The 26,869-nt window shown below is 45.9% G+C and overlaps 1 long non-coding RNA gene across 1 annotated transcript in view; it reads right to left on the reverse strand.

Moving 5' to 3' along the window:
- The window catches only part of LOC135369180 (uncharacterized), a 45,026-nt gene extending 22,833 nt beyond the window's left edge, over positions 1 to 22,193 (reverse strand). Inside the window, exon 1 of the long non-coding RNA XR_010414953.1 lies at positions 22,076 to 22,193. This is a non-coding gene — a long non-coding RNA (uncharacterized LOC135369180). The remainder of the gene's footprint in view (positions 1 to 22,075) is intronic.
- Between the last annotated feature and the right edge of the window lie 4,676 nt (positions 22,194 to 26,869).

Genomic DNA, 26,869 nt, shown 5'->3' on the forward strand with positions numbered 1-26,869 from the left:
GCTCGAGCGATATGATACGTGATATGCCACGGCGAAGTTGTCGAAGATGCGACGGTGCTACGCTGTTAGAACAATTCATCGGAGCATTCAAGTGTTACCTATAATAAGCTGCCAAAAGACCAAGCAGTGCGAAGCTCTTGGCTGACAGTGGTGCCTGCTAATTTCCACTGCAAGGATTTCGTCCACGAATGTTATCATAGGTTACGCGCTACTCCAGAGGCAATTTGGAATCTCGGCACGAAATCGTGTGATGAAAATCTGAGGTGCCCGACGCACAACATTTTGAACGTGCCACGGAGGATCAAGGCAAACAACGAGAGCAAAAAAGGTAAGTCGAAGTTCAGATATAAAAAATAGCAAGCTTAATGAATCGATTGTGCAGCTGTCCTACTGCGCTTATCCTGATATAACCACGATTAACAACACAATAGTATTGATAATCTAACTTCTGAATTATCACAGGTGCACGCTGAAGGCGGAAATGAAGCATGATCTGGCTTTCATCGGGTGCATGAAGAAATTGATGACACATTAGGTGCAGTCTACCTCCACCAACAGGTATGACAATGTGATGTTATAATTTGAGTATTCACCTATGTTCAACTTTTCATGTGCACTCACATGCAGACATCTTGACACCACTTTTAAATCTGCCCTCAAAGTTACAACTTGTGCTTTCAGGGTGGAAAACAAAGGTCGCCATTCCGATTAGCTGCTATCTCCCAGTTCAAGCACTTTTGCTGTCTGGACACTGGTTCCTGTGGATGGGGTGTTACAAGCTTCACTGTCTGATATTGAAGGTACGTTACATTAGTTCAGTTAATTTGTCTTTTGCATATTTTTGTTACTGTTAGCTGGATTACTGTTGGACATACAATCCTTTGACACACAGAAGCTGATGTCGCCTCTGATAACGTTTTAGAATTTTCAGTGTCATCAACGTCCGTTGAGGAAGGTGCCTTTACTATCTGTGAATCTTCAATTAAGAATAGCCCAGAATTCATGTTAACATTGTCTACTCTTATTAATTCACTGTCTGTGTTCTGAGAGCTAATAAAAATGGAAACTATTTATTTGTCACAACTTCACACTGGACGTGGCACTGGCTTGACATGTAAGCTAAAATACCTGGATTCTACAATAATTGTGTTGAACTTGGTGCATTACCGTTGGCAATGCCACATTCACTACATTTTTAGTGGGTCCGGTGCACAAATACTGTGTGCATACTGCACACATACAGACATACTGTTCGATAGGCAAAAATACCTGACCAGTGCTGTGTAGTCTTTTTACCCAAAGTCCATGCTCTTACTGCAAAGTCACAGTACGTAGAACAGCAATGTGCAGGTATGCTGCGATAGAGATTCACAACAGAAAGAAGACTGTTGAGAGCATCTAAATTTTAATGAGACGAGACTTTCGTGCACAAGGCTGCTCTTGTTAATGTCTAACATGAAGTTACAAAATCCCAGAATATGTAAAACATGTTGTAATGTAGAGAGTGAGGGTTGGTACAGACATAAAAATAATTATACAATCATATATAATAAAATAAAAAGGGGTACAACTCCCCCGTCAACTCAACTCGACAACTCAACAACTCTACTTATGCTCTACCTTACAACATGTCTTATATATTCTGGAATTTTGTAACTTGATGTTAGACGTCAAGAAGTACAGCCTTCTGTGCAAAAGTCTTCTTTCTGTTGTGCACAATCATTATACAGTACATACGACTATCCATTTCTAGTCATTAAATGTTTTTTTTTTCTGCAGTGATGAGCATCCATAAGGACACATGCCAGAAAGGGAGTCTCTTTGGAATGACAAACCCTCATCACCTCATGAGGATACAATGGTTGACGAAGGGTTCTCAAGCACATCGAAACTTCAACAAATAATTCATGAAAAAGCCAGTCAGTACTAGCTACTACAGGAATTGAACGTGGACCCTCCTGCTACCAGTCAGAGATGTTACATTTCAGGCGCTCATTGACTTTTGGTGAATTACTTGTTGACTTTGTCCCAAGATTGAGCTCGCCACAGCTCACTTGCCCATCTGTTAATGTTGTGGCGTGTGTTGCATTTTTCTCTTTGTGTGTTCCAAACTCAGAACGGTTAATTTGGATCAGGTCAGGTACGTTTCATTTAGACATGGCAAACATAAAGTGGTGTATCTCAACACAACTTAGCAGTGGCCTTCATGCATTACTGCACACAAACACAGGACAGACACACACAGGACAGACACAAACACGTCCCTTTGTGTTCCCTAGTCTCGGGGTTTTACACATGCATCATCTTCACCAGCTCGCTTGCTTCCTAGCCATTTTTTCTGCACATTGTTCACTCTACTTTTATCGTGTGCTATATAATCTTGTTCAAGTTCTGTCAAACGATGTGTAATGCTATAAAAAAATTTCAGAACACTGTGGGTTGAATGGTACCGCATGAATGCAGGAAGGAAACTGTCATGTTATGGCAAGTGTTTACATATTGTACATTTAACTACTAATTTTATTGGTTAGCTTTCGCCGGCGTATCATGTCAAGCCATGTTATATTAATTTGGAACACGTTCTTCTTAGTAGCCAGAGCAGCTGATACACAGTGAGAACATAGCCATGTGTGTTTGTCTTTTCCACCGCAGCCCTTGGGTTTCATCCCTGATGGCTACACATGTCAGGGATAGGTTTCAGAACCAGTAGTTCCCGCCAAGTGTGAATTGCTTTTCAGGGGATCATCACGCTGGCAGATGAAGCGTATGGTTTAAATTATTTGCAGGACAGGAATTGCGTAGCTTCACACAAATACTACTACTACGACGTAAAAGTGGTTTCAAATCTAGCTTTTTTGTGTTCCTGACATTATCGCACAAGATGTAGTATCCACTATGATCCTTTATATGGGGGGTATGTACAGTGCAATCAACAGATGCTATTTACAAATCTGTGTTTTCTACTGTGTTGAAATGGGGTAGTTTGTATCTGAGAGCCATAGTGAAACACAGGCCCTCGAGAAACATGGCAACACATTGCAGGGACTCTGGATGCTGCCTAAATTTCCAGAACACACAGCTCAAGGCAGCGGTTAAATAACAAGACAGTTGCATGTGTAAGCAGTCCGTTGTTGGATTTGCTTCTGTCCCAGATACGTTATCTCAAAGGGAACGCACGGGCACACTCAGAATGATACTAGGACTGCCTGTGAAATAGAATGAGGAGAGGGGCCCTTTTTCTTGTCTGTTATTCTACTGGTTAAATTGTCATTTGCTTAGCAGCACATATGTGTATATTCCAGAGTCTGCTAATAAATATATCAGTTGAGAGCTAGCAGTGGCATTGTAGATGTCTCATCCTGTCCTTGGCTGCTTGTGTTTCACTGTGGCCATGCTTGCTATTGCAAAAACAGAAAACAAAAAAGACGATAGAAAAACACGAAAAGAGCGACCTAAAAAGCTGCCTGTTCTAGTGTTCACATGGAGGAAATGCAATGAGGTAACATGTTCCATTCATGAACTGTGGATAGTAGTACGTAGCACAACGGCAATCGATTATTCAGATTTTTCTGGAAGTACTTTGTTTTTTTAGCTTTATTTGCGCAGTCTACTATTGGAGCTTTATATGATTCCCCTCTTGAGATACTGATGCTGTGCAGTTTGCAGTTTGTTAATTTTGAAACTGTACTGTGCTGAGGTACAAAAACCAGAATTGTCATATCTGCATTTGAGCACATAGGAATAATTTAAAGTACTTTCCTTGTTGACATTAATATTTGCACCAGGTCACAACATTGTTGATTGATGGAAAATGTAAATAAATATATTTATTTGCTTGCCAAACAATGCACAAATGTCTTCTTTTCTAGTGAGATACTCCCTGTTCACCAGACAGAAATGTGGAAAAGTTAAAGGGGCACAATGATGGTAGAGTCTAGCGTTGCTTTTTGCCACTTCACATATATTCACTGTTATTCGTGTGCACATGTAGGAATAGGAAGGTAGAGCATGCGCATAAAAAATTTCCTATGCAGCCACACATATAGTTCAGAAGATTAATTGGATGATGTCCAAGCATATATAATTGTGCTTCATGTGCAATGAGTATGCTAACGGATTGCTTCCATGAAGCCTTTCTATTTATTTTTGATAAATTCTTTTTATAAATGTTATTTTTATTTTATATAAATTTCATATTACATATTGTATACTTATATTTTTATAAATTTTATAAATTAAATACCCAAGTTACACGGCCCCTGTAAGAGTGTCCTTTGCAAATGGTTTGGTAACGTGTCTCTAACTGTAGAGGTAAGAGGCAATCGAGAATGCTGCAGACAAGGTTGCAACTTGCATATTGCTTATCATGTCCTACATACAAAGTGATTTGTACAATAATTCCTGAGCACGGAATTAATTCCGAGGCTGGCCAGTGATGTCACCCGACGACAAGTCACATAATTGCCTCTAACACTTTTACACCCCATGGGCTGAGTTGTGAATTGAAGGAGCACTCTACAGAAGGATAAGGTGCACCTGATTTCTAGGATCTATGCTGTGCCCTAACTCTTCAGACACACATTTACACACATTTCTAAAAACACAATTTCTACGTGGCAATATGTGCTCTGGTACTTCTTTTGTGTCAGCATAGTGTGCAACCACATGGCTACTGGAGCTTTCGTGTGCATGTTTTTGTTCGACGGTGCTCATTACAAACAATATGCAGATGTTAGACATAAAATGCAGTAGTTTGTAGCGTGCCACACAACGCAGCGTGACATGGGAGTGTGTGATTCAAAGAAAGCTTCTGGAAAATGCACAGAATCCCGCAAAAAGTTTAAAATGTGATTGTATTTCGTTTTACGTCTCTCGTCGTTACATACCATCGTCGACGCTGTTGCACATTGATAAATCGTACGTAAAACTTGTCCCATAGCAGTACGCGGTTTCTCAAATACATAACACAATTTTTTCCTGCATGAATAAAACGCTGTCGGCATTTTCATGCTAACACGGCTGTCTAAACGTCAGTGTCTACAATGGGCAAGTGCTGTAAAGGGGCTAACGCAGACGCGACTTGATACAAATTATACATGCTCACAAAACACAAACGACGAATTCCAGTCACAACATTGCAGAGAGGTTGGTTCGCGAATGAGTTCGCAGCCGCTGCACTGTTTACTTATCGCGGAACGGTGGAACCCGGCTGTCCGCCATCTTCAAGCACAGATACGTGAAGCCGCGAGAAGCCGTAGCTGAAATCCACTGACAAGTACGAAGGCGCGTACACGTCACAATGCCCGTTCGGGTGCATCTACGTCATAAAAATAGCTGCGCCCATGTGTGTTTCGGAATGAATTATCTATTTTTTTGACATGGTACTGTACCGAACTGAGAGAATGAAGGTGCATTTTGGGGAGAGTTGGATGTGGGCTTTCAGAATATCACAACCGTTTCGACTATTTGGGATATCGGCATAGCTGACCTTTAAACATTAGTTCAATGCATTTATTAAACAACATATTTATTTTTAACTAGTTGCATCCTAATCAATGTTCTGATTTATGACCCTTGTTGTCGATGTACCATAAAAATTGGAATAATCACCATCAATACAGGTTCCTTCACAGTTGCCTCGACATACTCACGAAATGGGTGCAGAACCTGCGCAGTGCCCACAAACTTTGATTACCACAGCACATCCAAGAAGTAAAAGCATATGTGTCACATGAGATTTTTGAAGGTGTTCATAGTACATAATAGCTTTTGTTGACCTAACCCATCTCTACAGTACGCTCTCAGAAATTAAAACTTGTCAGGGAACTGTGATCATTGTTTCAGTTAATAAACATGCACGTATATGGTATAAGAAAAAAATTCTTGAGAATGAACTTATCTGGCTACTGATGTTGTTTACATCTACTGTTGATCACATTTATTTATCACACATTATATTCTTAATTCTTATTCTTATATACAGGGTGTCCCAGCTAACTGAGAACTTATATTTTTAAAATATATATAACACTTTTTCCAACATGAAATCAATTGCAATATAGCATATGCTGAACGGCACTCCCTAGGAGGGCATTAGCAAAGTCCAAAGGCGATGTCTTAATTAACTTTCATTAATTAACTTTTTAATTATAAAAGCTACAAAGTTGTCCCAATGAGAACATCTGTTCCTTTCGGTCACCTGATATCGTAGCCGTTTTCAGAACAAAAATCCGTTCGATAGATCGCCTGCAAAAAATTCGTGAAGGAACGCCATTTTTTCTTTATTTTGTTCATTGCGCTTCTTAGAAGACGCGTCTTTCCTTCACCCCAAATGTGAGAGGGAGAACGAGCACACTATCGCCTCTCGCGTCCTGGAAAAAGATTAAAAGGAAACAGAAAATGCAACCCAAGATAAGGCCAGTTCCGCTAGAGTCACCCGATACATTTCTTATTGTTTTGTTTCCGCAAGTTAAAGCTCATCTTCGACGCATGAGGCGGCACTGTACTCCTTCCCCCTCTCACGTTGGGGATGAAGGAAATACGCGTCTGCGAAGATGCGCAATGAACAAAATAAAGAAAAAATTGAGTTCCTTCACTAATTTTTTTCGGGCGATCTGTCGAACGGATTTTTGTTCTGAAAACGGCTACGATATCAGGTGACCGAAAGGAACAGGTGTTCTCATTGGGACAACTTTGTAGCTTTTATAATTAAAAAGTTAATTAATGAAAGTTAATTAAGACATTGCCTTTGGACTTTGCTAATGCCCTCCTAGGGAGTGCCATTCAGCATATGCTATATTGCAATTGATTTCATCTTGGAAAAAGTGTTATATATATATTTTTAAAAAATATGTTCACAGTTAGCTGGGACACCCTGTATATTATTACATTATCACATATTTTATCACATTAAATTTAAAATTCAGCACATATCAAGAAATAAAAGGAGGGCAGTGGCTATTCATTGTTCATTCCAATCTAAAGTTCAGTGCTACAAATTTAGAGTGTCTACCTGTCCATTGTCATTCCTAAAATATATATTGTCATTGCAGGGAGGTCACAAAACAATAAACGTAGTCTGTTGTGACTTCCCTGCATGTTCATTGTATCTTGAAACGGTTAAGTGCAAGAAAAAAATGTTGAACTTGAAAAATGTATATTTCTTTACACATAATCAGTGATCTTCTGAACAGAAGCATATAGTGTTACACTTTCTTGTTTATGTTTGACATGATTCAGTTCATATCATTTCACAGACAGGGTACACAAGGGCCAAAATCACAAAATCACAACTGTTTCAAGCTCCAAATCGCCCTGTTGCACTTTGCAGACCATACGTGTGTAGTGCAAGAGGGCCCTTGCACATCATAATGTAAGATGGGAGTCACAGTTAATGCAAAGTGGTTCCTATCCCAGTCAAAAAAAAAGGAATGGGTCCAATTGGAAATTTGAATTGGTACCAATAGGACTCAACTGGACCAACACGAAAGCCAATTGGATTTTTTAATTCCAACTGGATGTCCAGTTGGAAATTTTAAAACCAAATGGGAAGTCCAACTGGCTCCTTGGACTCCAGTTGGACAGCCAATTGAAAGGTCAAGGTCCAACTGGAAGCTGAAATTGGAATCAACTAGACCAATACAAAAACCAATGGGGACCAACTGGACACTTCAGTTCCAACTGCGCTGCCCAATTGGCATTCATAAACCCAATTCCAACTCCAGCCGTCTTCCTGGCTATATTAGTTGTACACTGCTCAGTCAATGTTGAACTGGATAAGCAATACTAGACGCTGGAGTCACATATGGTTCATGCTAATTGAACTGAAATTCCTATACTCATACTTCAGAAGGAATAAATCTAGTCTGTCACATTACATGTTTCAATTGACCCCCAATTTGACAAATTGGGCCGTAGTTACTTTGTAATAATTAACTAAGGTTTAATTTCCTAAGTTCGAATTGGACACCCCATCATTGCGAACTGGAAATCCAACTGGCACTCCCAATTCTTTTTCAAATTTTAAACTGTCATCGCGTAAACCAGGTCCCCCAAGGTCGCCATTTTCCCATGTATTTGTTCCTATCCCGATGCGTGCAATGCCGGAGGCCGCCCTTAGATACCCCATTGTTACCAGACGTTGGCTTGCGTTTGATTGTAGCGCGCTAAAGATCCAGTTGAAGCACAATCCAAGCCAGGCCAAGTCACCGAAGGAGAAATGGACGACTGCGCCTGCGGCGCCTGGTACGACAGGTACGCTATGTGATGCACGCAGCCGTGCACTAGATCCTTCCGATCGCTCAACACGTTTAAAAACGGGACCTAAAAGTGAAACATGACACAGAAAGTTGTTATACGCGTTTTATTTGGACATATAAAGACTAGATTCATTCGCAGAAACAACAAAAACATTTTGCCGCTAAACTTAGCGCGCTGAAGTGATCCGGAACGGCAACAGTGGGGTATCTAGTGGCGGCCTTCTTCGTTGCACGCTTTTCCAAGGTGAGTTTGGGGGACATGGCGTAAACGTTTCATACATGTTGCAGATACGCGGGGATGGTGATTCAAAATATATAATTAAACAAACTAGTTTGTGCATCACAAAACACCCAGATATTCGTCACCAATTAAAATCAACCCTCCGAAGATCAACCCTCCGAAGAAAAAACGGCCACCACGGCCGCCATGTTAAGTGATATCCAGCCGATATATTCCAGCCATCCTTTTTTGTTCATTTCGTAATACCAATTCTTGACCAAGTGCAGACACAATGTACTTGAAAATACCGCAATAATTAATTAGGCGTATATCAGCAAAAACAATTTATTTTGATCTTGTTTATATGCCATGATCGCTGCTTTTTACGAAACGGTGGTGTAAAGCGGCTGGCTGCAGGGCTGCTACTGGCATTTTTGAATCCGCGAGCGACCAATGGCCACGAGAGACGCGGTGACATCTCAGCCGCGTAATTCAGTGCGTTCGTGATAAATGACTACCCCTGAATACTAACCGTGTGCTCGTAAACTTTAGTATCCATGCCGTCGTCGACGTTATACTGACACGACAGACCCGGACGTCAGCTGCGGCTACCACCGCCCACCGATCCGGACTCATAGAGATATGTTCGCTTCTGTCATTTCGTTATTATAACTTATAAATCCGACCCAGTCGAAACGTTCTGACATTCGAGTATTATTTCGGTTTGTGTCGCGTGTCATAAATGAAAATGACACACCGCACGTGACATTTGACTAGTCCGCTAAAGTCAAACAGAAAATACATTTGCGTGTACGCTTCGGGGTTCCGGTACGGCACATATTCAGGCAGAGTGCTTGTGCGTGCATTTTAATAATCGTCGTGTCCTTTTCTGTCGTCGTGTTCTGTCTTTTGCCCAGCGCTTGGGATTTTAGACGTTCCACAGGTGACCGTCGGGCCACACTGATGATTTTACAATGTGGAAATCACTTTACTTTCCTCTCAAATCTATTTAGATTTCATATAGAGTCTTTGCACATGACAGTGCCTAAAACGTTTGCTAGAGGAGGTAGGTACTACTGAACATGAATGCAGCACAAGCACTACAGCTATGTGTACAGATGTACAGTGAACATATGCTAATCCTGTTCATGCTTGTATATACTTTCAGGGCTTGAAGGGACACTGAAGTACTCCAGTGGAATAGGTGATACTGTACAAAAAGGTAAATACTATCGAATATGAGAGTAACAGCAGCACAGTATGCTTTGTTGGCAGCTCGACAGCCAAGCATGTACCCAAGCTCTAATTTCTGAATATGTTTTCAGGCCTTCAAGGGACACTGAAGCACTCTATTGATATGTCTGGTGGTACAGTTCAGCACTCCATCGATATGCTACTATACAGTCATTAACTCTAGTAAAAAAAGGCAGAATAATAAATTCACATCTATTTTCCACCATCTCCTAGCGGTGTACTTGTGCATTGTACTATTCCTTCGTCGAGGCGACAACAAAGTGTGGACAGCAGTCAGTTGCATGGTACACTTTTTGTCAGTCGGCTCATGTTCGATAAACACTTGTTTCGAGTTGGGTTTACCAAATAAGCTTACCATTTGGGTTTATTTTGATGACGAGTAAGGCACCAGTCAGTAAATCACGAGTTGCCAGTTATTCTTCACTAGGACACAAATAGCTTTCAAATCGTTGCATCCAAAGGCTGCATAAAACCCGCTGGATTGATCTAGGAGACCAGTTGGTGCAAATGGTCTGGTTACCTGGAACGCATTGGATCGAGCTGGGAGGCCAGTTGGTGCCAACTGGTCCAAATGGTTCGGTTGGCTAGGACCCATTGGATCGAGCTGGGAGGCCAGTTGGTGCCAACTGGTCCAAATGGTTCGGTTGGCTAGGACCCATTGGATCGAGCTGGGAGGCCAGTTGGTGCCAACTGGTCCAAATGGTTCGGTTGGCTAGAACCCATTGGATCGAGCTGGGAGGCCAGTTGGTGCCAACTGGTCCAAATGGTTCGGTTGGCTAGAACCCGTTGGATCGAGCTGGGAGGCCAGTTGGTGCCAACTGGTCCAAATGGTTCGGTTGGCTAGAACCCGTTGGATCGAGCTGGGAGGCCAGTTGGCGCCAACTGGTCCAAATGGTTCGGTTGGCTAGAACCCATTGGATCGAGCTGGGAGGCCAGTTGGCGCCAACTGGTCCAAATGGTTCGGTTGGCTAGAACCCATTGGATCGAGCCGGGAGGCCAGTTAGTGCCTGGTCCAAATGGTTTGGTTGGCTAGAACCCATTGGATCGAGCTGGGAGGCGAGTTGGCGCCATCTGATCCAAATGGTTCGGTTGGCTAGAACCAATTGGATCGAGCTGGGAGGCCAGTTGGCACCAACTGGTCCAAATAGTTCGGTTGGCTAGAACCCATTGGATCGAGCTGGGAGGCCAGTTGGTGCCAAATGGTTCGGTTGGCTAGAACCCATTGGATCGAGCTGGGAGGCCAGTATGTTTTCAGTTGGTAAGTGTTCGTATGCTACTCAATTGCAATGGGGGCGCCAGTTGGATCCAGTTGGACGAGACCAATGGGTAGCCGAAAACACAAGCGGAACCAATTGAGCACAACCAGTTGGTACCAATTCGGAATTTTCCAACTGGACCCATTCATTTTTTTGACTGGGATGAGAGACTTCGATGCTGAAGAAACCTGTGCAAACTGCGGATGATGTCATAGAAGATCTTCAAAAACAGTGTCTGGTCTCACAGCGGTGCTACGACGCTCCCCTTTAGATGACGATGATAATGATTGGAGTTTCAAATGCGCAGCTGCATTTTTTGGAACGTGCTCCACATAACAAACATGACAAAGTCAGTACTGGATGGCAGGCCCGCGTCCTTGCGCAGCTTTGCTCACGCTGCAGCTTTACTCAGCAAAAGCATGTGAGTACGCGAGAAGGACATTCAATTTCGCGCAACCGCGCCTGCAACGTTTTGTGTGACGTGCGACCAGGACAAGATCGCGGTTTTGCAAAAAGCACCCGCTTGAAGGTAGTTACAAAGATGGCGGGTTTATGTCACCCCTGTGTTGCTCGGCTCGGAGGCCGCTCGGGGTCGCTTATTCGCGACTCCAATGCAGGTGGCGCCCCGAACTTCAAGATGGCGGCCGACCCAGGTCTTCCAAGCACAGTGAGCATAGAGACTGCAGTGTGAGCCTAATTAATTTGATCTATTTCAGTTTTTAGTACGCACAAAATCACATACTTCGTGAAAAAAGCAATTATACTTTTGTCTGCTGATTATCTCATACTGTGCAGTTCAACTCACAGAAGTAGGTAAAAAGTTTTTGTCGCCGGAGTTTGTTTACAAACGTCAGGAGTGGAGCGAACGGAGGAAGCATTTTCGAATCTGAGAAGACAAAGTAGGGATTATTTGCTTAAGAAGAGTGACATAGCATGTCTTACGGAATGTGATGTAGTAGTATGCGAGGCAATACAATTTTTTACTTTGTCCTCCGATAGTCCCATGTAGTAGCAGCGTGTAGTACCATAGTAGTAGCATGTAACTGTTGCAAGTACTGTGGTTGCAAGCGAACAACAGCTCAGTTGGAAGTGTAGTGTCTCAATGAATTAGGTAGTTTCTGAGACATAAGTAATCACTTAAAAATTGTAATGCACAAGTTAACGTTCACATGGGCATTTTCGTACACCGCAGTTAAAAGCTATCTAGCCGGTACGGATGGGTGTCGGTGCCCTTGCGTCGCTTGAATTTCGCGGTTAACGGTGGTCGATAACTGTGCCTGCTGCTTAAGGACTGTACCTCATGTGTACCGCTTGGCACAGGTTCGGGCCTTCTTTCATGCGATACATATCCGTTGCCGGATTTAAAGTGTATAGGAGCATTATTAAGGGAAGTGCCTCACGACGAGAGTAGCCAGAGAGGCGTCCTGAGGCCCTTCCATTAAGATTTCCTAATCGGTTCACTGGATTTTCTACCCCTCTAGGGTAGGGTAGGGTATTGTTCATATGTACAACAGACTTCGTGCCAACGATCATGCTTTGTCCCTTCAGTGGGTGCCCGGTCATGTGGGTCTGACCCGTAACACACGCGCAGACGTCACTGCACGTCAACCACTTACACTTTGGGCTTGCCATTTAGCTATTCGCTGCCGGTGTGCAGCCCGTGCCCAAGCATTTAGATCTCTTGCCGCCGCATACAACTGTCACATGCAGTCCATCGACCCCTCAGTGGCCTTCTTCATTGCGTGTCGCTGCAGTCGTCAGGAAGAATGACTGCTGCACCGCCTCCGCCTCAACGTTGCCGGCGCCCCATCGCTTCGGCCTATCCAGCTCCGCCTTGTGTTCCAGCTGTGGTGAGGTGCCGACTTGGCTTCTGCACTCCCAGCAGCATATTCCCCAACGGCAAGCCCTCCACCGCCGTCTAATACAGCTGGGCTGCAACACATTGTCCATGGCCACCCTCCTTGGTCCCGTCCCTCGGCCTACTCCATGGGGGAAGGAAATACGGAAGCGGCCGTTTCGAACATCCGTGGGACACTTTGGCGGTCGCTCCTGTCAAACCGCCATTACTTCCTGTCCACCACGTGATCATCTCTAAAGTTTCGGTTTAGCAACGCGTTGTTGCTCGTGCTGCTTTCCGTCCTTTTATGTTTTACCAAAGATTTACTCTTAAAATGTGAGCACCACTGCGGAGCCAACGTTTTGTTAAAGTCTTCTTACCGCGGTTGCGACTGCCGTTCAACAGAAAGCAGCTCTGTCACGGGAGTAACGTTTCATTCGTAAGTACGTACTTGATCGGTTGTTTCGTACCCCTGTCTGTGAGAGATTCATCTTGAATCGTTCGTTCGCAAGCTGGCGCTGTGTTACAGCCGCTGATTCATTTGATTTCTTCCATTATTGTACAAGTTTGACTACTGACATGCTTTACCACTTCAGCAACAAACACACAAACGTGGCCACGTCGTCAAGCAAACGTCGCTGCCACGAACGATGTTTCTAGTCCTGCGTGCTTGTCCTGCAGACCGTGACCGGTCTTGTAGTACAAGGGTAAACCAAAAGTAAACCTCCAAATACACACAAACGAAACTGGACGCTCGGCGTTCATCACAGTGCAGATATCCGAACTGCAACACAATCACGACTCCCGTCGTCTGCTTTGGGAGCTGGTCTGCGCATGCCCTTGGGGTCACGGGAGCGGTCACATGGTAGACAGGAGCATCCCAGAATGCAATGCGAAGGCTGGCACGCCCGTCCCAATGGCAAAAAGTTGGAAGGGCCGCTCCTGTGTTTCGTTCCTTCATGGCCTATGTTGAGGAATCCGAAGATCCCTCTCTGTGGAAGAAATGCAGCTGAAGCCTCTAGGCTCTTAGAAAATTCAGCAACCTTTTAACCCGTCCACCTCGTTCTAACAGAATCGAACATACAGAACGTGCAACAAGTCAGCTGACAAAAAAAGAAGAAAAATCACCACCCCTGAACTACAAACTTCGTCGTCTTTTACGTAACATATTCAACACCCTCCCCGCGCAAGAGTGAGTCATCAACACTCGCGGTCTTGAACCACCAGGGGATACACCAATTGTACTGGTCGGCGCGTAGTGTGGCCGATTGGAAGCCTTAACTCGAATGGCTGGGTATTTCTGTCTCTCCCCTTGTAGACTTCCGTGACTCGACCTAGTGTCCACAGATGTCTTGGAACTTTATCTTGATGGACGATGACAACGTCACCTCTTGACACTGCGCGCGACTCGAGAACCTGGTTGGATTGATGGGCAGATCGTAGTTCGAGCAGATATGATGTCTCCACCTCTTCCAGAAAAGGTCCACAAGTATTTGTCTGTACATCCATCTTCTGTTGGTGGTGTCAGTCTTGGTACAGGGAACTGATGACGCAACCTTTGTGCCTGGAAGTGCTGTTACATTTTTTCCTATAAGTAGATGACCGGGAGTGAGAGTGCTGGGCTCATCTGGGTTGGAATGCAGGAAAGTGAGTGGTCTAGAATAATTCACCTCTGCCTCCACTTCGTGCAGCAACGTCACCATTTCTTCCACCTTGCTCAAGAAAGCTTTAACGGTCGCACCATCCTCTCCCACATTCCGCCCCACCAGGCCGCCCTCTCTACAATAAACTTCCAACTGATTCTGTTTGTGGCGATGAAATCCTGGGCTTCTTGGCTCCGTATGCCGCTCCAAAGCTTCCCTATATCCTTAGCTGCTTTCTTAAAGGTCACTGCATTGTCGCTGAAAATAGTTGACGGAGTTCCCTCCTTGAAATGAAGCGCCGGAACGCCCTGATAAATGACTTCGTGGTTAAGTCCATAACAAGTTCTAAGTGTACGGCCCTCGACGTCGCACACGTAAACAACGCAATGTATGACTTCGTAGACGATCCTGAAGCCTCCTTGATGTACAGGGGTCCAGCGAAGTCTGTGCCGGTAGCGTCAAAGGGGTGTGTGGGTGTCAAACCCTCTTTCGGTAAAGGCGCAGTTGGTGCTGCTCCTCTCGGTGCACGAAATCTTGCGCAGACCTTACATCGGTGCACGATGGACTTTACCAACTGTCTCGCTTTGATAATCCGCCAACGCTCTCTTAAAACTGTCAGTGATGACTGCACCCCGCCATGGAGCATTCGCCGATGAGCACTGTCAGCCAGGAGCGCCACGAACGCATGTTGTTTGGGCAGTAGTATCTCGTGCTTTACCCCTTCCGTATGGTTGGAGTATTGCAGTCGTCCTGTCGAACGTAGGACTCCGTTGTCGTCCAAGAAGGGCCGCCACTGTACTATCTTCGAAGTATTAAAGATAGCCCTCTTCTCTTTTAACGCAGCCACTTCTTCCAAAAAGCTTCTGTCTGTACATGTCTGGTCCAGAAATCTTCCGCCTCACCAATCTCAGTAGCACTGAGTGAACCACAGATTTTTGACGTTGAACGACAGTTCCGAACAAACCTCGTCATCCACGCTGTAATGCGCAGCACGCGCTGGTAGTTACTGTGTCTACTCAGATCAAATAATGCAGGAATGGGACTGTCTTCAGTGTGAGTCATGGTCACGGTTTCTGTTCTTCGCTCGTCTTCAACGGAGTCGAGACAACTTGGACTTTTAGACATTAGATCTGGCCAAAATTCCTCGTTCTGTGCTAGTCAGCAGGGACCTTCGAACCATTGCCTGTCGTCGATTAGCTTCATGACGGTAAGTCCTCTTGTCAGTGCGTCGGCCATGTTCTCACTCCATGGGCAGTGCCTCCACTGCTTCGCTTCGCTGTGTACTTGGATCTCGACGACTCTGTTCCGGACAAATGGTTTCCACCGCGTAGCATCACCCTTGATCCAACTCAAAGCATTTGTAGAGTCTGTCCAGAATGTCACACATTTTACTACCACCGCCGGCGACGATCTGACGAACTTGGCAATTCGTACTCCTATCACAGCTCCCATTAGTTGAACCGTGGGAGCGTGAGCATCTTGATCGGCGCTACACGTGTCTTCGCGAAGACCAGTCGCACTTTCTTTTCTTCACACTCATTTCTCGTTCGCAGAAAGGCGCAGGCCCCGTAAGCTTGTGGTGAAGCATATGTGAATACGTGCAGCTCGTAGACGTATTCTGTCCAGTTGACAGGTAACAAACATCTCTCCAGGGATATACTGCACAGCTCTGGTAGCTCTGAACACCAGGATCGCCACATGGTCGCTAAATCCGCCGGTAGGGGAGCGTCCCACTGTAGTCCAGCCTTCCATAGTTCTTGGAAAATGGTCTAGACCCGGACCGTGTAGGGCGAAATAAAACCGAGAGGATCAAAGATCCTAGCTGAGGCCTGCAGCACTGATCGCTTGCTTGCTTGTGTGTCTCTAATGATGCTCAACAGATGCACTCCAGAGAGTGTGAACGTGCCTAGTTCTCGATTCCACCGAGCACCTTACCCTCGGCGGGCTCGTTAAATGATTTCCTATTCCCATCACAGCTGACATCTTGTGGTGACAATGCCTGTTGCATCTCGGCAGCGTTTGAAGCCCATTTTGTTAAGTTCATACCAGCTATATCCAGGGCCTCGTCCAAGGTTGGAGCTCCGGTGAACAGGTCGTCCACGTAAAATGAATTGAGTAACGACTCAGCCAATTTTTCATCGACATCCAGAAACGACTTGAAGTGATGCTGCACGGTAGCGCTTAAGAGAAAGAGGCTCGCTGTCGTCCCAAATGGCACCCTCTTCATTCTCCAGCACTGTAACTGTGGGTCCTGATGGTCTGCAGTCGGAACCTCCGAAAACCACAGGAACCTCAATGCATCTCTGTCTCGACTCCGGACTCCCACTTGCAGAAAGGCTCTCTCGATGTCGGCTGTCAATGCCACTTTGTGTAGCTGGAAAGGTAGCAGTACTCCAACTAAGTCGGTGTTAAGCTTTGGCCCTTTTTCCAAATGATCATTTAGAGACAACGTCCCCGCTGCATGTGACGAGGCGTCAAATACAACTCGTACTCTTGCTGTACTCAAGTTGTTCCAGATGACAGCTCGGTGTGGCATGTAATAGACCAAACTGGATCCCATGTCCTCCTTGACTTCTTCGGCATGGCCATTTTTCATGTAGCTTCGGACATAGTCCACCACGGTGTTGTCCCGCTACAGTCGTTTCATTAACCTCTGCAGTCGGTCTTTGGCTACAGCATAGTTATCTTCTAGCGCACTCAGGCCCGTCTGCCATGGCAGCGCAACCTCATAACGACTGTTCTTCCTTTCCAACTTCTGTATGAAGTCCTCCAGAACATCTGCCTTGTGTTCCTGTTTACTGTCACGCTCCTGGGATACTCCTAGATTATCCACTTCCCAGAAACGTTTCAGAATGTCGTCATCAGAAGTGACCACACCAACCTTCAATATGCACACGGCTGTCGTTGAGTTGTCAGTAGTACTGCAGCTGGTCACCGTGGTTGGCCCCTGAAAGGTCCATCCGAAAACGGATTCCACTGCAACCAGTCTTCCGTCACTCTGGCATCTGTTGACTTCTCCTGAGACCAACTTCCACAGCTCGTCGCATCCGATGAGTAGTCCTATTTCGCCTTCGCTCTGTACACTAGGGAATAAGAGGTCATCGGCGATGAAGTTGCCGTGGACGCGCGCAGAAGACACGAATTCGTTACTGGCAGGAGTTTCTTCGAGGTCCTTACAAATAAAGTCAATGGTGGTTGCGCGAACCACATATTCCTTCGGTGCGAACTGACTCCTTAGACGAACTTCGACAACTTTGCACTTTCGAATATTGTCCCGACTGGCATCACCTGAGAAAGTGTTGAGCTGAAGCGTTCTTTACCCAATTACTGGCAGCTCGAAGTCTGCGGGCTATGTCATCACGTATAAATGTGCGCTGGCTTCCTCCTTCAAATATGCCTCTGAGGTAAGCGCATTCGGTGTCCGATGATGCCCACGCACGGAACGTTTGCAGCATTACTCTTGCTCTTTCGCACCGTTGTGGGTTGTTCGTTGTAGAGACGCTCGTCGTGGTAAACACTTCACTGACCTGAGCCTTTTCTACCGGTTGTCTAGACGGGCCACAAACCAATGACGCGTGTCGTCTTCGACATTTACTGCATTCCACTTTTACTCTGCAGTCCTTTGACCGATGACCCTTCTTGGTACAACGATAGCACCTGATATCTTCGGCCAGTTTCTTGAACCTTTCCGCTAGGGTAATGTCTGCTTTGTAGTCCTCGGTGCTGTGATCTGCAGCACTGCAGAAAAAGCAGTTCCTTTTTTCGCCAGGCTGCCCAAGCCCAGCGTACAACATGGCTCCAGTCGTCATACCACCAGTCCTTTTGCCCTTGGGGCGCTGATCGGGATACCTGTCACGGCGAATTTTAGTTGCGACCTGCCTTGGCTCTCTATTTCTACTCGCAAGTATATAAGCAGCCTTTTCAACTCATCCAGTCATTTCGTCTCTGTTTCTTGGGTCGATTCTGACTTAGTTGCTCCTTGTCCTTCCTGGTTGGCTTCGAAACTTTCTGACTTCATGGCGTCGTGTACTATCCTTCTTTGGTAGTCTATGACTAGGGCTTCTAGAAGCGCCGACAAAAGGATGTCCACCATCATGGAAGCATAACTTTCCTTTGTTACTCCTAACGCTCGAAGTCCTCTCACGTGAGCCTGGACATGATCGTAAAGTGCTCGAAGCCCCACGACATCTTCCGTCGACTTCACGGATGGAAGCTTTCGTAACCTTGACAAGTCCTCACGTTCTATCCGGGTAGTATTCCCGAAACGCTGTTTCAGTATGTCTATAGCATCATCATAGCATGCCACTGTTGTCTGCAGACCTCGAATAGCTGATGCTGCATTTCCTTTCAACAAGGTCCTCAAGTACTGAAATTTCTCACTCTTCGTCAACCTTGCGTTCTCATCAACTGCCGTACGATACTACTCCCAAAAGGACACCCAGTTTGTCAACTCGCCTGAGAAAGTTTGGAGCTGCAACTCCTGGAGTTTGACTCTGCTTTGTGACTGCACAGGGTTGACTCCGCTCTGTGACTGCACAGGGTCCAGTCTCGACTCATCCAAACGTGACTGGATCTCCACTATGACTTTTACGGTCTTTTCTTCGTAGCTGATTGCGCCCTGATACTCCTCTTCAAGCTCCTACACTTCAAACAGAGGCTCGATTTCGTCGTTCACCGCTCGAAGAGCTACGTCGGCAGTCTGAAGTTTACCCAAGATCGCTTTCAGCGTTACGTCCGTCACTGTTCGGTCCGCTCGGAGCTCGGCAACCTCGTTGCAGAGCTTCGTCACTTGAGCCCTTCTGGCCGCTCTCTTGCACTTGACCCGTTCTATTGTTGATGGACAGAAATCCGGATGAAAATTCCCGGGTTTCGGTACCATGAAATGTTGAGGAATCCGAAGATTCCTCTCTCTGGAAGAAATGCAGCTGAAGCCTCGCAGCTCTTTGAAAATCCAGCAACCTTTTAAAGGGCAACCTCCATGGAGCGAATTTTTGCAACGAAGTTCGCGCGGCAGACTGCCACGCGCGTTCCGCCGCCAGTTGTTCGCCGGCACCAGCTCCATGGAGCGAAAAACCAGCGGACGGCGTCGGGAAGTCATGCTGTGATGTCACTGTTGCCAGGGTATAAGGTGAAAGCTTAGTGAAATCAATTACTCGAAAAAGTGCATTTAATGTCACAAATTTTGCAACTAAATCCAACAACTGTCTGAAAAGATGCGACCAGTAACGTACCGAAAGGCATATTCACTACTGCGAAAGGAAAACATGTTTCTTGGCAGCGAATGCCTCACGTTCTAACGATGCAGTTGGCGAAACACCGAGCAGACGACAGCATCCAGTTGCAAGAAGAGGACGATGACGATGATTCACGAGAGCAGACGACCACGTGCAGGCGATCTGGCGTAGATTCGTAGCGGAAGAGCACTTTGATTGGGTCATCTGCAGTTGACGCTTCCGGAATCGCGGACGCTGGGCGAAAATATCTGGCATGGGGAGATCGGCGGCGGACGCTCATATTTTTGACGCCTCGCGCTGGGCGTCCGACGCTGAGCGAAGTTCGCAGCTTTTTCGCTGTACATTCGCTCCATGGAGGTTGCCCTTAATCCGTCCACCTCGTCCTTATAGAATCGAACATCCAGGACGTGCAACAAGTCAGTTGACAAAAAAAGAAAAAAAAAAGAAAAACCATCACCCCAGAACCACAAACTTCGTCGTCTTTTACGTAACATATTCAACAGCCTACGCAGTGGGCCGTTTCGTAGGACTTTCTTCCGTGCCTGTACTGCACTGTCGTGATAAAGTTGTTGTTTGTTTGCGCTGCGTATCTTTCTTTTTTTTTTTCCTTTGCTTTCTTTCTGTTTGTTTATTTTCAGTTTCGTTTTCGGAATAGCAAGCAATGGTACATCTGTTTTGTCGGTATTTTTTAGGCACGTGTTCAACGCCATATCTCAGAATACACCTGTTCTTAAATACAGGACAGCAGCTGGAAACAAAAGCTTTGTTGATATCGTCATTATCTATCCAGAAGCGCGCCATATAAAAAAGTCAGTTGATCTCAAAGGTATAAACATCTCGTAACATATTTGTACACCGTGTGGCATGAGCACCCGTTTCAGGAGACCTCTTTGTGCCGAATCAATCCTCGAACCCTTCGCACGCACCCTGAACAAGACGATGCAAGAAGCAGAGCTAAGTGTTCCTGTACTTATTGGACAATCCTGTCCTCGTGTTGTGCTCTTGCACCCCAGTGCAGATTCGTAGACCAGGAAGAACAGCGGTTTTTGGGACGGCACGGGAATTTTTTTTACTCTTTGTCTCGACTTGATTGTCTCGATCTAAGATAAAAAGCTCGAGGGAAAGGCTATGCAGAGGACGAATGAATAAAATATTCGAAGCGAGGACGGAACCCAAGCAGCACAATGTACTGAAAGTCGAGTGCAATAGGGGTGGACGGTATGTGTCTTATCAATGTTCTTTAGTTTCACAAGTCTGTTCAAGGCCTTCCACCTACCCGTCCACCCATATTGCACTCGACTTTCAGTACATTTTGCTGCTTGGGAAGTACTGTTGGTGACACGGTTAGCTCGCCTGTCAGTAGTTCGCGTCCCACCTTACCTGGGTTGGGCTTGAATGTATTGTGCCAATATTGTATTTGAGGATTGACCATGTGCTGCAAGTGTTTATTACCTGAAAGAAATTACTCTTGCAACACCTGGAGATCTTAGGGGAGATAAACCACGGAGAGCTTATTTTAGAAAGCCGTGTCCCCTACAGTGCAGGAAAGAAACAAGGAATGACGTGGCAGTGTTTTCCCATCGGGAACCCTTCATCGTACACCTTCAAACCGCAGCTTCAAACGCACACCTTTGCTTCCTTTGTCCATAATTGTAATTCGTGCACTTGCTGGACGTTCTCTGTACACAGGTTTTTTTTTTTTTTTGTTCACAATTTGGGTTTCCCGGCGTTTTGCAATGGAGCACTTTTTGTGAACTTGGGGCGTTCCACACCTTTTTCATGCTCTGAAATCGGAAAGCTCGTGGCATCGCGAAATCAAAGGGGGGGGGGGGGGGATGCGATATTTTGTAGTTCTGGTAGGCCGGAGGGTAACAAAGTTTGGAAACCATTGCCGTATGGATTGTGCGTATGTGATCTTCGACAAGATTAAAATGGAAGACTCCATCGATAATGCTCGAGAACCAGTTGATCTGCGGCTTCTTAAATCGGCAATTAAATATGGAGGGTATTCGGATTGCGACTACATTTGCTTGTGCTCCACATGTATATCATCCACGTAAAATAGAAAGGGATAAATCATCCCCGTTCCCAGAGAACGCGCATACTACCAAGTGGTCCCTTGGTGTATTTAAGCCCAGCAGCACTTGATGCATTTATACGATTCCCCAGAGAGCTGGATTAACAGCAAAGGCCTTATTCTAAGGGTACATCTGATTGGTTGCAGCCTCGAAAACGCCGCTAAGACGAACGAATAATGCGGTAAATGTCGTTAAAAGGAACACCACAAGCAACAAATAATATTTCACGACTAAGCAGGGTCGAAAAGTCACATAGTGTACTTTTTTCTTGTCAGTAAATTAAACCCTAACTTACCGGTATTCAAAAGCACGCAAAGAGCCACCGCACCGGTGAAAGTAGCCATTCGGGAGTTGCACTTGTTTCAAGCCAAAGCACGAACAACTTGGGGAGGAAGCCCTGAAGAGCAGATGACATATGAAAACTCTCCAGATACTCAATTACTAAGAGGAAATGAGGAATCCATATGCTATGGCAAGCTTATAGCGTTCCGGATGAGCCCATTGTATTCGTAAAACCACTTGCGATGCTCAGTGCACACACACACACGACCTTTAGTGCGAAACAGCTGCGCCATGCAGTTATATAATGAAAAGGGTGACCAGTTAGAAGATATCTATTTTCAAAAAGTATTCCCTTCTTTCGGGCATCCTAATCGCGTTAGTGTACAGTGCTGGACAAAAGTTTACGGAACACGCTTCGGTGCATTCCGTTCTCAGCTAGCAGCGAATGATACCGTACGGACTTACAGACATGCGCCTGGTTACCCAGTCACCTGTTTGCAGGTCCGTACGGTCACATTTGTTGCTAGCGTGTTACTTTGAGGAAGATACGCCGGAGCGTGTTCCGTAAACTTTTGTCCAGCACTGTACAATGGTTTCTTTGAAGTTTCAAGTTTGTAAGGAGTAAAAAAAATCAACTGAGGGCTTTCAAGTCATTCCAGCTGTAGTGTTACCAGAGAAAAGAGCATACATGAGTAGCACTCTAAAATCTGTACCGGCTACGTACCCGACAAAATATGGGGTTCATAAGGGGGAAGGGAATAGAGGTTGAGAATACGGGGTTCATAAAAGCAGGAGGTTCATAGACGGTGCACCTTGGAGAACCGTCTCATTCGTGAGGTCCATGCTGCAGCGTGAACAGTCTTAAAGGGACTATGAAATTTCCCGAACCCCCATACTTTTTTTCGATGGAAACTGTTCTTCCCGCAGAGAAACTAATATGCCACAAATTTTTCCGGACGAAATCGCTCCACTCTGCGAGGAGCGCGCGCTGGAAATATCTCTTCCGCGTTCCTCCTCCCGCGCATATCTCCCTGCCGATGGTGTAACTGTACGGACCGCTCTTCGGTTCCCCGTTACGTCACCGGTGTTGCACAATGGCAAGTAATGCCGCGAGCTCGCGCTGTGGCTGCCGCCACTGCCGAAATCTGCCGATCGCGCGAAAGCTGCTGTCATGGAGATTTCCACTCCCGATGAACGCATACGCGGGATCCTACGGCGCATGCTCCTGGCGGGATTCCTCGGCTCGGCAACACGTCACGATGACGTGTTGCTGAGCCGGCCGTGGTCGCGTCAAGTTACCCGTTGTGTCTCCGCTCGGCAGCTCGTCACGGCGCGGCACCACCTGTCCTCCCTTCGCCGCTCCGTTTAAATTCGCTCCCGAGAAATCCGCTCGCGCGACGAAAGTAAAATTTCGGTTCTAGACTCAGAAAAATGTCTTCTTTCGAACGAAACGAAGAAAAAAATCGTTTCATAGTCCCTTTGAAGGGACCGAAAAGTAAATATGAACCTATCGAAACTTTATGTTCAGCGAAAAGCTTGAACCTTCTTAAGTCCAAATGTCAGAGACCTCCGCTGAAATCGCAGTAGTCCATCGAATTTTCGATGATTGCATGTCCAGGGACCTAGTACGAAACCGTCAGTCTGTCAAAAATTGCATCACACCGCAAGTAATACTCGCGCTTCCGCTCGCTAATCCGGCGAGAACGAAAGTGGCATTGGGTATCTGTAACCCGTCGTGCAGGTGTTCATGTGGGAAATGCAAGCCGATGGATTCTGCGGACGAGTGTTTGTGCTGCTGAGAGGTAAACGCGAGTAACAAGCAGACAAACAATTCCATCACAAACAACAAATATTTCGAAATACTGCGCCTTGACACCGAAGTCCTGCAAGTGTCTTCTACGTACATGCGACAAACCGAAGAGTACGACAACATACGCTGCAGCGCCGTGTAGTCTTCACGCGCTACTTGAACGGAAAAGTGAACGGAAAACGCTTATTTCTGCAGGAAATTTCGTTATATCGCCTGCCGGCAATTCGCGACATGGACATGAGGTGCTCTGAGAAAGTACCATAGGCATAGATTCTTCCTGCCTGCGTCGTGCATGCTATTAGGGATGCTTTCCCATCAGATGTCTATAAGGGGTTTATACCTGCAGACTTGTAGAAATCTATATATCTATATTGATGCCAGCAAATTTCCATTTCTTGCTTGTTGCAAGTTTTTCTCATTGCTTTTTCATTTCAGTCGCAGAATATTATAATTATTAGTTTGTTCCTGGACGGTTACGCAACCTGGGGTCTTATCTGTATTTGTAAATTATACTCGTGTCTTGTATATACAGGGAGTAAATAAGATAATTTCCATCAGTGTAGTTCAGCTGAACTGCATGCATAACTTCTTATATACTTGATATTGAGCAGGTTTTCAAATGCCAAATAATATTTGAATCCAGATTCAGATTTAGCACTTCGCTAAAAGGAGTACTGTAACTGATTCATTATCATGTCACCAACAAATATTTGTAAAGAAAGAGATGAGCGTTCACTTCAAATATTCGCAACCCTTAATCTCGGTTCACAGTTAACCATGCACCACTGAAGTGGGCAATAGTACTTCAAAATGACTAAACAATTTATTACGCAGTATCAGGCACTCTATCTTTGCAATTCTATTATCATGAAATATATTGATACTTTTCCACACAGAGTGAAGCCACTCAATACTAACCAAACTAGCAAGGAGAGTCTCTGTGAATTTAAATGACTGTACTCATGTACTCGATGTACCCATCAGCTCTCTGTTACTGAGATTGAGATGTGCTTTCGTAAAGTAATTTTGACAGCCCCGCAAATAGAAATTGGCTTCAGTGTGAACAACAGACACGTCAGAACATCTATTTGAAATATATCTATTTGAGTAAAAGCAACATTTTGTCGAAACTCAAACTTTTTCTTTTTTATTGTCCAGGGATTTAAGACAGAGCAGGACTCTCTGCCCTCTGATGTTTTAACGTACTTGATAAGAGTTTATGGGGAACCTTCCCACTCTCGGGGTCGTACGTCCGCCCGTCCACCCACCCCGCGAAGGGACAGCGAATCCAACAAAAAACCGAAGGTTATTTTACCTTGATACACCGCAACCAGACGCACCGCGTAGTACAGCAATAGATAAGTACCCTCCGCTCCCGTCCCGTGAGCACACACCCCCCAAAACGCCGTCGGCGCGCTCTTAAATACTCTGCTTCCTGCGGCAGCGCCCCCATTGCGATAACAGTGTCCTGCCTGAGATGTCTGGTGGCGCCAGGCGCCCACAGCTCCCCATAGAGCCCATAGTTTGAGATAATTCAGGCAACACTGGACATACGACCAATGAAAATGCGTCGTGATGCCTAGCAGCCAACCAATCAGCAACCTCTCAGTTTGGCTCGGCTTTCGGCCGGCCCTGGCTGCCATTGACTTCTACTGGCTTTCATACCTGGCGCCCGTTATTCCAAATAACTACGACATTTTTGATAGGCGAAATACATATTTATTGATGCAACGTATAAACTCAGATGTTTGACTCATATATTCACCGTGCGTACAGGACGTTTCGTTCCTTGAATAGACAGCAACCAAACCAAGTTCGAACTTGCAAAGCACACATACAGTCTACTTCTGGAGGCGAGCGAAGTCCACGAGTGCGTGCGTTTCACAGATGAGCATCTTCCTCTCATTCTGGCGATGCACCGTAGGTCACACAGTCACGGGAAATACTTTTGTCGTTACGAACACTCTCTTCTTAGTCACTGTATTTGAAAATGCGACAGCGCTCGAAAGTGTTCCTCAGGCGTCAGCTCACCAAGCATTCCAGTTCCGACCCGGCAAGAATATCCGTATGTTGACACTTTATCGGAGATCAGTACATGGCCAGAGTCACTATAGCTCACGAACAAATCCGCGCGTACACTTCCTCTTTGGTCGTTGTGGTCAACCGACATCGGCGAGCCGCGGAGACGCAGCGACCTTGCTTGGAGCTGCCCGCATGGCCGACTGCCAAGACTGCCCGCGAAAAGTGAGCTGTCAGATATTTCGAAACTTTATCAACCAATCCCGGAGCGCGCATCCTCCTTTGGCCAATGGGCATCCGTCATGATGCCTGACGATGTAATACCACGTGACTGTGACGTGATCTTATTTTTCTACTGCCGCAAATGCGGGGAGCTGTGGAGGCCTGGTGGCGCCATCCCATACCCATACTCCCCCACCCACAAGTCAACAGGCACAGTTCTCACAGATCGTCGGGGACGTCCAAGTCAATGAAGTGGTCGCCCCTCTGTGGGGGTGCCGGCGGTACTTCGTCTGTGTCTCGAACGAATTCGGGACGTAGCCTACGAACGATGGCTACGGCGGCGGCTAAGTCGAGATTGGCAGGGTTGCCACTCTCCACCTGGGAGCGATGCAACTATCCGCGGCGATGGGCGACAGTCAGGGCAAAGCAGGCGCTGCTCTTCCAGTGAGAGGGGTAGGAGAGGATCTGCCTGGGGCCTCCACAAGGCCTCTTCATGCTTCCCTCTCCCTGCGTGTGACGTAACGCTAGTTGAGCGAGCCTGATCCCGAGTCCGATGGCCCGATGCATCCTGATGCATCGGGCCATCCCAAGTCAACCCAATATGAGCAACTTGCCGGTCATCTCTCCATGCTTCTGGTGTCTGTTTCGTGACATTTTTGCCTGTGCGTCGCGTACTGCATTGTCAGGTTTCTCGAGTGACAGGTACGTACGCTTTTGGAACGCTCTATGTAGAGATAGGCAGTGGCCGTTAACTGA

Source organism: Ornithodoros turicata, chromosome 9 (genome assembly GCF_037126465.1).
Source record: "Ornithodoros turicata isolate Travis chromosome 9, ASM3712646v1, whole genome shotgun sequence".
Classification (NCBI taxonomy): Eukaryota; Metazoa; Arthropoda; class Arachnida; order Ixodida; family Argasidae; genus Ornithodoros; species Ornithodoros turicata.